The sequence below is a fragment of the Gymnogyps californianus genome, unplaced genomic scaffold, assembly GCF_018139145.2.
Source record: "Gymnogyps californianus isolate 813 unplaced genomic scaffold, ASM1813914v2 HiC_scaffold_105, whole genome shotgun sequence".
NCBI lineage: Eukaryota > Metazoa > Chordata > Aves > Accipitriformes > Cathartidae > Gymnogyps > Gymnogyps californianus.
The window spans coordinates 148,649-163,447 of record NW_026113986.1 but is presented as its reverse complement, the minus strand read 5'-3'; positions in this window follow the sequence as shown (position 1 = coordinate 163,447).

Below are 14,799 nucleotides of genomic sequence, written 5' to 3'. Positions count from 1 at the left end.
TCCTCCTATTGTGTGTGTCCGGTCAGGTTAATTGCATAGTTTATATACAAGCTGTCGTGGTTTAACCCCAGTCAGCAACTCAGCACCACGCAGCCGCTTCCCCCTCCCCCTCCCAGTGGGGTGAGGAGGAGGAAAGCAAAGGAAAAAAAAAGTAAAACTCGTGGGTTGAGATAAGAACAGTTTAATAACTAAAGTAAAATATAATACTAACAATAGTAATAATGAAATATAATAATAATAATAGTAATGAAAAGGAATATAACAAAAAAAGGAGGGGGGGGAAGGAAAAAACCGGTGATGCACAATGCAATTGCTCACCACCTGCTGACCGATGCCCAGTTAGTTCCCGAGCCGCGATCCGCGCCTCCCGGCCAACTCCCCCCTGTTTATATACTGGGCATGACATTCCATGGTATGGAATACCCCTTTGGCTAGTTCAGGTCAGCTGCCCTGGCTATGCTCCCTCCCAGCTTCTTGCACACCTGCTTGCTGGCAGAGCATGGGAAACTGAAAAGTCCTTGGCTTAAGATAAGTGCTACTTAGCAACAACTAAAACATCAGAGTGTTATCAACATCATTCTCACACTAAATCCAAAACCCAGCACTGTACCAGCTACTAAAAAGAAAGTTAACTCTATCCCAGCCGAAACCAGGACACAAGCTTATACATACATATTCATCAGATTTCTGGGAACTCATTATCATATGCAAATGTCTCTTGCACATGTCTGTTTATGTCTCTGGGTGGTCATCAGGGGTGTCTGGATGAAGGATATACTCTTCCTCACTGTGTCCGCTGGCTGACCTCTGTTTTTGCGCATACTCAGTTCTGAGATCATGTATATCGTGTCCTTCAAGGGTAGTCTGTTTTGGTTGAGGCGCTTGTTTTAAAATTTCTTTATCGTTATGGTTTCGCGCAACTGTTTTCTCTAAGGTCGAACTGTCCTAGTGACATTCTTTAGGAGCCTCTTATCTTAGAGCCTTCCTGACTTCCCCAAAACAGTAAAAATCCAATTTGGTCCAGCCACAACAATTCTAGTAAGTGGAAAATTCCACATTTACAGGCATCACTTTATAGGGAAGTTTTCAAGTTTGAGGGATTTATCTCCCTCTGTCATGAGCGTGCATACCCTGGGTGATTGCATTAGAGCAATTTGCTTCATCATGTGCCAAACCTTAAAATACAGTATGATTATAAGCAGTAAACATAAACATGTTAGTGATAACAAGATCACAACAGGGTGTAGCATGAGATTAAGAATGCCTGTTGCCTTGGGTGACCATCCGAGGAGGGCTTCCCACCACCTATGTTCTCCATCTTTCTTCACCCGGTCCAAAACATGATGTATCTCTTCTGTGTCATGGTGAACGGTGATTAAAGTCCTTTGTCCCTCTTCTCAGGCACATTCCAGCAACCGGTGTAGATCATTATGTTGTAAAAATTTTTTCACCAGCGTGAGATCCATCCCAATGGAAGTAAGCAATAGATCTTTAACTAAAGTATAATTGGATTGTATTAGCTGATAAGTCGTAACCGGAGCTGAATAGTTGAAATCATATCCTATAATGTTAGTAAAGATACAAATGCAAGTATTTGAGTGATTATTTATCCCGACTGTAATATTATCTACAACTATAAAATTACATAGAGTTCTTATACACACACATCCTTTCCCAATATATATAAGCACACTTCCAGGGATTTCTTTTGGATGTATCTCAAAGTGACAAACATTTTGCTCAGTGTCAAGACAAATGTCTTGAGCTTTGATGGTATTACTTTTGCAAATAAATCCCTGTTGTCCCCGTACCACACATGCATCAACTTCAGCAGTCTGCCATCTGTTATTGTCTCGTTGGGCCCATACTCTGTGCTCTAATGGATAGAGTACAGTCCTGTTGTGATTTAATCCTAACGTGATGATCGGGTAGGTGGTTTTTACCGATGCATTCTGTATGGTTATGACAAAGGCCGTGGCTTTGTTATCGATAGGATTGTGAGTGAAATTGCCCAGATACCACCATGATTGGAATTCTCTTTCAAATTCGGTTGCATTTTCCCAGATTATTTCCTGAATTTCAGTAGGTAAGGTGCCATCTTCACCTTCTCTTACAATTGCTGCTATTGTATATTGCACCCATGGTTGAGCTTGGATACAACTAAGAGCTAGAGAAATATTATTTGGGGCTATACCAAGTGCATCTATGATTATTGGTGGTCCTTTTCATTAACCCTTTCCCGCTGAGGCAATATATCAGATAACAGCCATTGATGAGTTCCTAAAGCTGACAGGGAGGATCGCAAAGGATGTTCTAATTTTTTTAGCTCATGTGTGGCTGTACTGAGTTTGTCTGCAAGTACTTCAGCATCTATGCTGTTTAAGACTCCCAATCCTGTCCCTAGGATACCAGTTACATCTCTTTTTACTTGATTTGTAAGGGTAAGAGACTGCCCATGTAACCATGCTAACCATCCTGTATAGGACGTACTTATGAATGGTGAACAGGCTGGTTTAACTGCAGAGATATTAATCTGCATTGATAGTTCTACCCGTTTGAGGGACCATGATGGATTAAACAAGAGTCGTTGTTGTCCAACCCTTTTAATGACATATGGCCCAACTCTAGTTATCTGGGGGGTTATTTCCTTTAGTAATATCCTAATTACTTCCCTAGCCCCATTGTTGCGACAAGGGAAAGTGTCAGGCCATCCAGAAAATGTATCCACTAGAACAAGTAGATACTTACGTTGTCCACATTTTGGTAATTCAGAGAAATCTATTTGCCAGTATTCCCCAGGGGTTATTCCTCTTTTTACGTCACCTGCTGGTGGCTTTCTTTGTATTTTGGGATTATTTACACAAGTTTCATCTCTTTACTATTATATCTGCATTTGTCTGCATTTTTGGCCCTACAGAGTATCTCTTAACGCTGCTTATCATAGCATTGGCTCCCATGTGAGTTTCTTCATGTAGTTTCTTGAGGAGAGCTTCCATCATTTTCTTTTAATTTCATCAAAACTACTCCGACACTCTGGAGTCTATTCTAACAACTTCCCATGAGGCCCTTTGTGGCTGCGTATAAGGGTTTGGTTGTAAGTCTGAAATTGGGGATCCATATCCAGCAGAATCTGGCTATTCCCAGAAAGTTTAGCAGGCTTACTGTGGCTTCCGTACAAGTCTGTTCTGTATCTGCTCCAATTAAGATATCATCCACATACTGTAAGAGAGTAACATTATCATTATTAGTTTGCCATTGTTCTAATTCTTTGGCCAGTACTTCACCGAACAAAGTGGGACTATTTTTAAATCCCTGGGGAAGAACAGTCCAACACAGTTGTCCTTTCCTTCCAGTAGTCGGATTCTCCCATTCAAAAGCAAAGAGTGTTTGACTCTGTTCATTCACTGGAATGCAGAAGGCGGCATCTTTTAGGTCCAACACTGTAAAACAGGCATTGTTTTCAGGTACAGACGCTAACAAAGTATAAGGGTTAGACACCGTAGGATGTATGTCTTTGGTTATCCGATTTATAGCCCTCAAGTCCTGCACTAATCGGTAATCCTGGGAGTGAGGCTTTCTCACCAGTAAAATCGGTGTATTGTATTCAGATTGACATTCTCTGAGCAGTCCATATTGAATAGAGGTATTTATTAGGGCTTCGAGGCCCTTGCGAGCTTCCAGCCTAATAGGATGTTGATGCACCCTTACTGGTTTGGCCCCCTCTTTTAGTTCTACTTTAATCAGACTCACTTTTTTGCTTTACCTGGGTTTTTTGAAGCCGATACCAGGGGAATTACCACATTTAATACAGCATCTGGAATATTCTCTTCAATTTCTTCCGATGTTTCATCTGTCAGCGAGCAGATCTGAGCTCTCCAGGCAGTTTCAGGCAGGATATGGAGCTGTACAGCATTCTCAGAAAAGGTTACTTGTGCATTTAGTTTGCATAATATATCTCATCCCAACAAAGGTAGGGGGCATTCTGGCATGTATAGAAACTCATGAATTGATTTAGCTCCCCCAATTGTGCATTCCATTGGTTGTAAAAATGGCCTTAATGTTCTTTTTCCTGTTGCCCCAACAATAGGTATAGTTAATTTACTTAGAGGTCCTTTACAACTGGTGACTACTGAATGAGTAGCCCCACTGTCAATTAAAAAATCTATGGTCTCGTTCCCCAGCTTAACTGGAACCAGGGGATCAGCTGGGGAGATTTTAATGTTCTCCCCTGGTCCCCTTCATTCATTGTCTGAATCTTCTAACATAATAAGATTAGCATTTTCTGCATGATCCCGTTCCTTTGGCCCCTTTCGTTTCAGGCATTCATTCTTCCAGTGTCCCTCCTGTTTACAGATCGCACACTGATTTAGCCCTAAAGGGGTTCAGTTTTGTGGACCTCTTCCCTGCATTATTCCACTGCATCCTCCTCTTCCTTTACCTCTTCCTCTACCCTTCCTTCTGATATCATTTCCATTTATTGCTGCTGCCAGCAAAGATGCTTGCAACTTCATTCTGTTCTGTTTTTCTTTTCTTTCTTTCTCATCTCGATTGTTATAAACCTTATACACTATCTCTATCAATTGTGAGATTGACATTCCCCCAGCTCCATCAACTTTCTGCAACTCTCTCCTTATATCCTGAGTCGACTACCCAATAAACAACATATATTGAACATCCTCTGATTTGCCTCATCATCCGGATTCAAGTCCGTCCATTTTCTAGCTACCTCACATAGCCTTTCGTAAAAGGCTGATGGATTTTCCTCTGGACCCTGCCTTACCTCATAAAGCTTAGACACATTCTTTGGTTTAGGCACTCCATGCTGAACCCCATATAGTATCAGCTGCTGATACTGCTTGAGTTGAGCCCTCGTTTCCCCCCCTATTAGGATCCCATTCTGGGTCCTTTTTAGTAGGTAGGAACTCCTCAGAATCTTCTTGCCTGTTTCTCCTTCCCCCTTCTTCCCTGGCCCTTTCGATCACTGTTCTGTTTTCCTCTGCCATAAAGAACGTATTTAGCAGAGCCTGTATATCTCCCCAGTTGGGATTATGTGTTAACATTATAGCTTCTAATAGTTGATGTACTCCCTCAGGGTTTCCCTTATAGGATCCAACAGATTGTTTCCAATTTAACAGGTCAGAGATAGTGAACAGAACATGGATAAAAACTGGCAGTCCTTCCGCTCCCACCGCCTGTCTCGGGGGAGCCTGTACAACTGGTTGAGCGTGCCCTCTAGTCCGACTGGAAATGGGGCTAAAATTCTCATTGCCCAATTGTAAATTAGGAACAATTGGCGATTATCTGGCACTATTTTTGTATAGAGGTGGGGCTGTCGGGACTAACAGTTGCACATCTTCCTGCTCTTCTCCCCCTGCAATCTTTCTGTCATCACAGCCTATGCAACAACCGCTCTCCTTTTTCTCAGAAGTTGTATACATCACTAGGTCAGTCTTTAGCTTACATTTTTCCTGAATATCAGGTTTTCTGTACAAAGTCATAAAAGCATCAACATAAGGTACTTCGTCCCATTTCCCCGTCTGATGGCAAAACAACATCAATTGTAATATAGTATTATAGTTTACCAATCCGTTTTCTGGCCAGACCTCATCGTCACCCAATTTTATAATTCAGCCACCATTGATTACAATATCTTTTCATTTTATCTTTAGTCATCAGATTTCCCCCAAACTTATTCCAATTTTTCAAAATACACCCCAAAGGGCTACAGGGAGGAATCATGGATTGGCTTGATTCCATTTTAACTGAATTTACTTATTTGCTGGCTTTGACTCCCTTGGTCAGTAATTTCCACTCTGACCCCCCTTGGTCAGTATGCGCACTCAGTTCTGACCCCCCTGGTCAATTAAGGCAACCCTTGCCAAACGTCTATGTGCGACTTTATGCACCCCCCTGGCAACTTTATGCACACTCAGCTCTGACACACACCCCCGGTCAATTACGGCACCCTTTGCTGAGCATCTACGTGCGACTTTACCCTTAACCTTCCATGGGAGTCATTGAATTTGTAATTAAATTTTATACTCACCAGTCCAAGGATTCATTCCCCTTTCACCCTGATACAAATATCTCTGGTCGGCGTTGCACCTTTGAGTCGCTTGTCTCCCCAACTTTGGAGGGAATCCGGAGGAGTCCCCAATCAATAGGTCGGTGCGCGCTGGAGCTCGGTCCAGTCTGGTCCGCTGTCGGGGACGGCAAGACGATCCGGGCAAGGCCTTATGGCTGTCCCATCTGGGTCGCCAAAATGTTGTCCCAAAAATCAGGATTCTTTCACCCGGTGTGCAAAAAAAGCCGATTAACACACAGAGTCGAGATATTTGTTTATTTCATGTCTGCGCAGAGATGGGTGCTAGGTGGTAACTCCACAAAGCTAGCACACCTGGTTAACACACGGTAAAGCATTTTATACCTTTCGAGCAACAGTTATCAGTATTTTTACAGTTTCGCTTAGTTACCCTCGTTCCTATTGGTTCTCGCAAGTCTCATCTCCACTTAAAGTCACAGCATCCTCTTTTTTTACTGCGCATGTTCTGTGAGGAAGGGGCTTCTGTTGGTAGGGGGCTCTCCCTACCTAAGGGTGGGTTTTCTAGTATGTTAATTAGGATAGTTCACTCAAAGTTCAAGTAGCTCTTTGGTTGCCCCTGTGCTTATCTTGCTATTTCTTTACCCGCTGACTTATGGTGTCATCTTGTTTCTCTTCTCAAGGTTACGCCTCGTTAACTAAGTAGCATCCTTTATTTTTGTTTCTCGCATATCTCCAACAGTGGGGGGCAGCTCCCTTTGCCCATCATTGTGTTGGATCTTACAGCTACCTGTAAGACCATTCTGGGATACAGGCTGGTGCTATATGTGTTTCCTTATAGATAGAATAGAACAGCAGATAGAATGTTTCAAAAAGCTCCGTCTGACTGACTGACTGAGAAGTCAGGAGTGTGTTGTGACTGGTCAGCCTTCCTATCTGGGCCTGCATCAGCCAAAGAAAGGAGAACAGGCATAAAAGTGACAGAGGCGTTCAAGGAAAAAATTGAAAAAGCCTGGAGAAGTCTTACTGGCAATCAACTCCCCTCTTACCCCGTTAATAAAGTTTCTCTGTTTTTGAGTTAAATTGATTGTCCAGTGTTTCATTTTGTACATGTGTGAAGTAGCAGCGTGTCGGTAGACATGTCTACACCGCTGCTTCTGTTAAAAGAGATTTACTATGCTCCTGGGGAGGTGGGAAGCTTTGGGGATATAAATCCACTTTTTGAAGCTGCTAAAAGGCAAATTGCCGATCTGAAAAGAAGGCAAGTAGCCATCTGGCTTGCAAGCCAGGATGCTTGCAGCTTACACAAGCCTACAAGAAAGCACTTTAAAAGAAACAAAGTGATTGTGGCAGAGGTGGATGCACAATGGCAGGCAGACTTGGTGGATGTGCAAATTCTTTTCCAAACACAACAATGGTGTTAAGTACATCTGAATGGTGATAGACATATTATCCAAGAATGCCCAGGGTCATTAGTCTAATTAGTCACACTAATTAATTAGTCTAAAAGGCAAAACAGGTTCTGAAATAGCCGGGGCTTTTAAAACAATTTTTAGCAGGGGGCGCAAGCCTCAGAAATTACAGACAGACTGAGGAAAAGAATTTTTAAACCAGCCTTTAAACAAGCTGTTAAAGCAGTGTAATGTTCACCATTTTGTTACTAATAATGAAGTAAAAGCCTCCATCATAGAATGTTTTAACAGGATGCTCAAAACCAAGATGTAGAGATATTTTACAGCATGCAACACTTTTTGCTACATTGATGTGTTTATAAAGAGCTACAACCATAGCTTCCACAGAACTATCAGAGCCAGGCCTGTGGACATGAACACTTCAAACTCCACAAGGGTATGGAAAACCATATGTGGGAGTGTGTTTAAAATTAAAGAATCTGCACCTCTGCTCAAAAAGGGGGGACACATGCCTAGAACAAAAGAGAGATTTGAGAAAGGTTGTGAGCAGACGTTCTCAGATGAAATTTTCATAGTAGCTGAAATTGTGAGAAGGGGACAGATACCTGTGTACTACTTATTAGACTATTATCACGAAGCAATTGAGGGGACATTTTGCCCTAAAGAACTTCAAACAGTGAATTCTGAGGAGGACAGAATCTACAAAATTGGGAGGACCATTGCTGCAAAAGGGAAAGGAAGAAAGAAACAGCTGCTGGTGAAGTGATGTGGCCGGCCCCCGAAATTTAACAGTTGAATAGAAGCTTCCCAATTCCAGAACATCTAGTGACTGGCAGTGGAGGGGAAAAGAAGGATGGCAGATAGGGTTTTCTACACCACGCTACCCAGCAAGGCCAGAATCTTCCCACAAAACACCAGCTTGATGTTTACTGTACAGCTGGTGAGGCCCTTGGAGCTCTTGGGGAAGTGGGAGGTGGGGCTGGCAGAAATATGGTACCAGCACAGCTGAAATAACATCAACAAAGATGCCATCTTTGAAATAGGGCTGCAGGGCAAAACATGGCAGTATACTTTGCGGAAAGGCTATTATCCGTACCTTTCCATGTTGATGGAGCATTTTTTAATGCTTTACAATTATACAATATTAATATTAAACAAATTGTATTATAATATATATAACATATATATTATATATATAACAAATTAATATTAAACAAATTATACAATTTTCCTTTACAAAAGGAAATTAAGTTAGTTAAGTAGAACTGTTACATTGCTATTCTTCAAAGATAGCTCTGTGCAATCAATCCCATTTTTGGCATAGAGGGCAACTCCCCCACCTCTCCTTCCTTGCCTGTCCCTTCTGAATAGTTTATAGCCGTCAATCACAGCACTCCAATCGTGCGATTCATCCCACCAAGTTTCTGTGATAGCAATCAGGTCATAGTTTTCCATCTGGGCAGCGGCTACCAGCTCCTCCTGTTTGTTTCCTATGCTGCATGCATTGGTATAGAGGCACTTCAGCTGGGCTATTGGCCACATCCCCTTTTTAGAGGAGCTCGCCCTAATTCCCTTGAGGCAATTCACAGGTGTTTCCCTGTTGCTTCCTAATGCCTCAGCAGCCCCTGGCTCTTCTTGAGTGCTTAGAACACCCTCCCCTTCCCCCACTAAATCTAGTTTAAAGCTCTGTTTATAAGTAAGTTCAGCGTCATGGTTTAACCCCAGCTGGCAACTAAGCACCATGCAGCTGCTCGCTCATTCCCCCCACCCAGTGGGATGGGGGAGAGAATCGAAAAAAACAACCTCATGGACTGAGATAAAGACAGTTTAATAGGACAGAAAGGAAGGAAAAATAATGATAATAATATGACAATAGTAATACTAAAAGAATTAGACTATACAAAACAAGTGATGCACAATGCAATTGCTCACCACTGGCTGTCCGATGCCCAGTTAGTTCCCGAGCCGCGATCTGCCCCTCCCAGCCAACTCCCCTCAGTTTATATACTGGGCATGATGTCATATGGTATGGAATATCCTTTTGGCCAGTTTGGGTCAGCTGTCCTGGCTGTGTCCCCTCCCAGCTTCTTGTGCCCCTCCAGCCTTCTCGCTGGCTGGCCATGATAAGCTGAAAAATCCTTGACTTCTTAGTATAAACACTACTTAGCAACAACTAAAAATATCAGTGTGTTATCAACATTATTTTCCTACTAAATCCAAAACACAGCACTATACCAGCTACTAGGAAGAAAACTAATTCTATCCTAGCTGAAACCAGGGCATCTAGCCAGCTTATTGCCCAGGACACTCTTGCCCTACTTGGTCAGTTAAGCCCCGTCAGCTGTCAACAGGCCCAGTTTCTCAAAGGTATGCCCAAGATCATAGAAGCTGAGACCTCAAGCATAGCACCAGCTACACAGCCAGTCATTCATCTGTTCAATTCGTCTCCTTTTTCTCGACCCCCCCTTCTCCGACTGGGAGGATAGAGGAGAACACCACCTGTGCTCCCCATCCCTTTAACATTGTTCTGAGGGACAGAAAGTCTCTTTTGATATTTCTGAGTTGCCTCATTGCAACATCATTCGACCCTACTTGGAATAGTAGGAATGGATGATAGTCCGCAGGCTTTACCAGGCTCGGCAGCCTCTCTGTGACATCACGTACGCGAGCTCCCAGCAGGCAGCAAACTTCTCTAGAGATATTGTCTGGGTGACAAATGGGCGCTTCAGTACCTCTCAGCAAGTAGTCTTCAATTACTAACACCCTACGTACTTTTCTGGCGGCACTGGTTCTAATGCAGGTGGGTGGTTGGACCAGCTTTGCATGGTTGGCCTTTCCTGGGTCTTGCCCGTTTCTCTTCATTCTCCAGCCCCAGGGCATCGTACCTGTTACGTAGGGGCACTTCAGAGGGAGGGGGAAGATTCCTCCTCCTGCCTCTAGCAGAGACGAGAGTCCAGTCTTCTTTGTCTTGTGAGTTGATTGAGTCTGTCACCTCAGGGTTGGAAGCAAGCTTACCTTCCCTTTGCAAAGTCTGAAGGTAGGGCTGTCGCTCAGCTTGTGACAGCGCACAATACCACGCATCAATCTCTTGCTCAGATGCCCGGATACTGCACTGCCTGTTAAGCTCCTCTTGTAATATGGCCACTTGCTTGAAGAGTTCCTCCAGCTGGGCATGCTTGCACCCATGACATCCACCTCTGCCTTTGGACCCTAGGGGGACTTCCAGGTTCTGGAGTTCCATGCAACTTTGGGTCTGGGCAGCTCTTTCAGTTCTTGGGGGGGTCAGTCTGGATGTAGGTGTCCACACAGGGAGGTTTTATCTCTTCCACCTGGATTTCAGTCACAGCTTTGCAGTTGCAGCAGGTGGAAACCATTTTGTTTCAACAGGAGGCTACCTCCGTTTGGCTCCCAGAAGAAAATAGCCCATTTTCCAAAGGCCACCCTCCCTGTGCACCCTTCCGCGCAAACTGCCACGCAAACTGCAGCGCCACGCCCTGGCTGACGTGCCATGCTGTGTTTGCAGTGCTCCTGGTGCCTAGCGCTCCCTAGGGGCTGCCTTTTACAGGTGCGGGGGTTGGCCACGGTCACTCCTGGCCCTGTCCAAGCCTCGTCAGCTGCTCTTGCAACAGCTGCCAGCTCCTGGCGGCTCTCTCCATGACCCTGGCGTTTTCCTGGTTCAGGGAAACCCCCCTGTACACTGTAATCCTCTGCTCCACTGCGGAACGTGCCAGCACAGAGCTGATCACTAGTGGCAGTTACACCGCATTTAAACAGGCATAGGTCCCACGATAACATCAGCCAGCTCTTTCAGTACCCTGGGATGAATCCCATCGGGCCTCATAGATTTATGTGCATCCAGCTGGAGCAGCAAGTCTCGAACAAGTTCAGAGTTGGCTGGGAGTTTATTATCCCTCCAAGTCACGGTCTTCCAACACACGGCTCCGGGGGTCCCAGGGCCCATCATCAGTGATAAAGACAGAGGTGAAGAAGGCATTAAACGTCTCTGCTTTGTCTATGTCCGAGGTGACCGACTGTGACTGTTCACTCAACTCCTGCTTAGATTTTGGCTAACCCAGCTTATGCTAAGGCCTGATGTATGCTGGGAGCAGCGCCATTAGGTCAAAGCGAGAGCACCAGGTAGGCAGGACAGGTGGCCAGAAAGAACTACAGGGCCATTATGCAGCCATTATCACCTGCAAATTGCTGTCTCCTGCAGCCATTATCTTTTGTCTGGCAGTTTCCTCAGAATCCACTAACTTATGGAAATGGTATAGACCAAACCTCCAAGCTGGAGGCTATAAAACATTAGCTTACCTAAAAAGCTTTTGAAGTGGATCCAACAGCAGCTGGACTGCTGAGGCTTTCGTGCTTCCCGGTGTGATACAGGGGATGCCCGCACCATGACAGAGGAGGAAGGATGAGCACTCTCACCGTCGGCAAGGGAACTAATTCTTTTTTTTTTGGCTCATAGGTGCATGAAATTAAGAGTTACGGGTTATAAGTTATGAAACCTCATGACTTGAGTGGTGAATAAGTGAATTCACATGATAGACTAGTCTGAGCAAAAGGGGATTGAGCCCCTGTTTGTCATGTTTGTTTGTTGTATTTCTTAATGAGCTCATGAAAAAGTTTAAGTCACAGAGTACGTTGTCCTGTAAATTTGAGAGATCTGAACAGACCGTGACACTGACCTCATCAAGTAACGGACCAATGTTATCTCTGATACTCCTTTTGCTGTTAACATATTTTAAAAAGCCCTTTTTGTTGTCCTTCACAGTACTGGCCAGCTTGAACTCTAATCGAGCTTTAGCCACACGAATTTTCTCCCTACAGTGGTGAACAGCATCTCTGTAGTCCTCCCATGTTGCCTGTCCTTGCTTCTAATGTCCATACACTTTCCTTTTTCGCCTAAGGTCTAGAAGAAGATCCCTGCTCATCCAAGCTGACCTTCTGCCCCACTTGCTTGACTTCTGACACTTTGGAATTGCCTGCTCCTGCGCTCTTAAGAGATGGCTCTTAAAAAGTGACCAGCATTCATGGACCCCCAATACCTTCAAAAGCAGATTCCCAGGGGACCTTACTAACTAGTTCCTTCAGCAAGTAAGTGACATTTTCTTTTTGTTAGTGAAATTACACTAACCTATAAATGTCCTTGACTTCTCTGAAGAGACCCCATTCAGCAAACCAAAACTCGTTTACTGTGGCCCTCATTATTTGCAAAGCCATCTAGCACAGGAACGCAATGACCTCATCTGAGGTCCCTTCTGAGGGATACAAGACATGCTACAGAGACGAATCACACTGAGGCAAACCTAGCTGCTTCATTATACCATCATTATTCAGTGACTCTGTTCTCCACTGCAGAATTCAAATTTGTAGAAAAAATTCAAAAAGCCACCTTAACAAAGTGCCTTTTTAAGGTATTTTTCAGAACAGGACCTCATCTCCATACTTGCTGAACCTGCAACCAGATTGAAGCCGAGGTCAAAGGGCTCTGTGCATCTCTCTAGTCTGACCTTTCAGGATTAAAAACAGTGCAGTGACCAAGACTTCACAAGGCAGGTGTGGTGGGTTAACCCTGGCTGGATGCCAGGTGCCCACCAAAGCCACTCTATCACTCCCCTCCACAGCTGGACAGGGGAGAGAAAATATAACAAAAGGCTCATGGGTCGAGATAAGGACAGGGAGATCACTCAGCAATTACTGTCACAGGCAAAACGGACTCGACTTGGGGAAATTAATTTATTACCAGTCAAATCAGAGTAGGATAATGAGAGAATAAAAACTAAATCTTAAAACACCCTCCCCTACCCCTCCCTTCTTCCTGGGCTTAACTTTACTCCCGATTTCTCTACCTCCCCGCCCCAGCGGCGCAGGGGGACGGGGAATGGGGGTTGCGGTCAGTTCATCACATGTTGTCTCTGCTGCTCCTTCCTCCTCAGGGGGAGGACTCCTCACACTCTTCCTCTGCTCCAGTGTGGGGTTCCTCCCACGGGAGACAGTCCTCCACAAACTTCTCCAACGTGCGTCCTTCCCACGGGCTGCAGTTCTTCACGAACTGCTCCAGCGTGGGTCCCTTCCACGGGGTGCAGTCCTTCACGAACTGCTCCAATGTGGGTCCCTTCCACAGGGTGCAGTCCTTCACGAACTGCTCCAATGTGGGTCCCTTCCCACGGGCTGCAGTTCTTCACGAACTGCTCCAGCGTGGGTCCCTTCCATGGGGTGCAGTCCTTCAGGAACAGACTGCTCCAGCGTGGGTCCACCCACAGGGTCACAAGTCCTGCCAGCCAACCTGCTCCAGCGTGGGCTCCTCTCCATGGGTTTACAGGTCCTGCCAGGAGCCTGCTCCAGCGCAGGCTTCCGACGGGGTCACAGCCTCCTTTGGGTGCATCCACCTGCTCCAGCATGGGGTCCTCCACGGGCTGCAGGTGGATATCTGCTCCAGCGCAGGCTTCCCACAGGGTCACAGCCTCCTTTGGGTGCATCCACCTGCTCCAGCGTGGGGTCCTCCATGGGCTGCAGGTGGATATCTGCTCCACTGTTAACCTCCATGGGCTGCAGGGGGACAGCCTGCCTCACCATGGTCTTCACCATGGGCTGCAGGGGAATCTCTGCTCCGGCGCCTGGAGCACCTCCTCCCCCTCCTTCTTCCCTGACCTTGGTGTCTGCAGGGTTGTTTCTCTCACATATTCTCACTCCTCTCTCCGGCTGCATGTTGTTGCGCAGGGGTTTTTTTCCTTCTTAAATGTGTTATCTCAGAGGCGCTACCACTGTCGCTGATTGGCTCAGCCTTGGCGGGTTCGTCTTGGAGCATTGGCTCTGTCAGACATAGGGGAAGCTTCTAGCAGCTTCTCACAGAAGCCACCCCTGTAGCCCCCCTGTAATGCATAAGCTGTCACATGTAAAGTAATCTTACCTTGTATGTATATAGAGGATTACAAAAGGACGACTGATCACTTCAGGATGTTCCGAAGGCCGGTATATCTGGTGCATATTGAAGGAAGATGCAAACAGATAGTAGTTAATCAACATTACTTAGATAACTTTGAAACAGACTCAGCAGTATTGTGGAGTTAAGTTACCCTTTAATGAACTGTCGCATTAGAATACTTAGAATCACACCCGCGAACCTAGAAGCCCCTTACTCACAGAAGCCCCTTCCTCTCTGAGCATGCATGGTAGAAAAAGGAAACTCTGTACCTTTAAATGAAACCGAGGACTACCGGGACCAATAAGAATCTTGAAAGATTACATGTAAACAGTATTGTCCTGATAAAGAATGGTCAAACAGTATAAAAATGTCCACCGTGTGTTAACCAGGTGTGCTAGCTTTGTGGAATTACCACC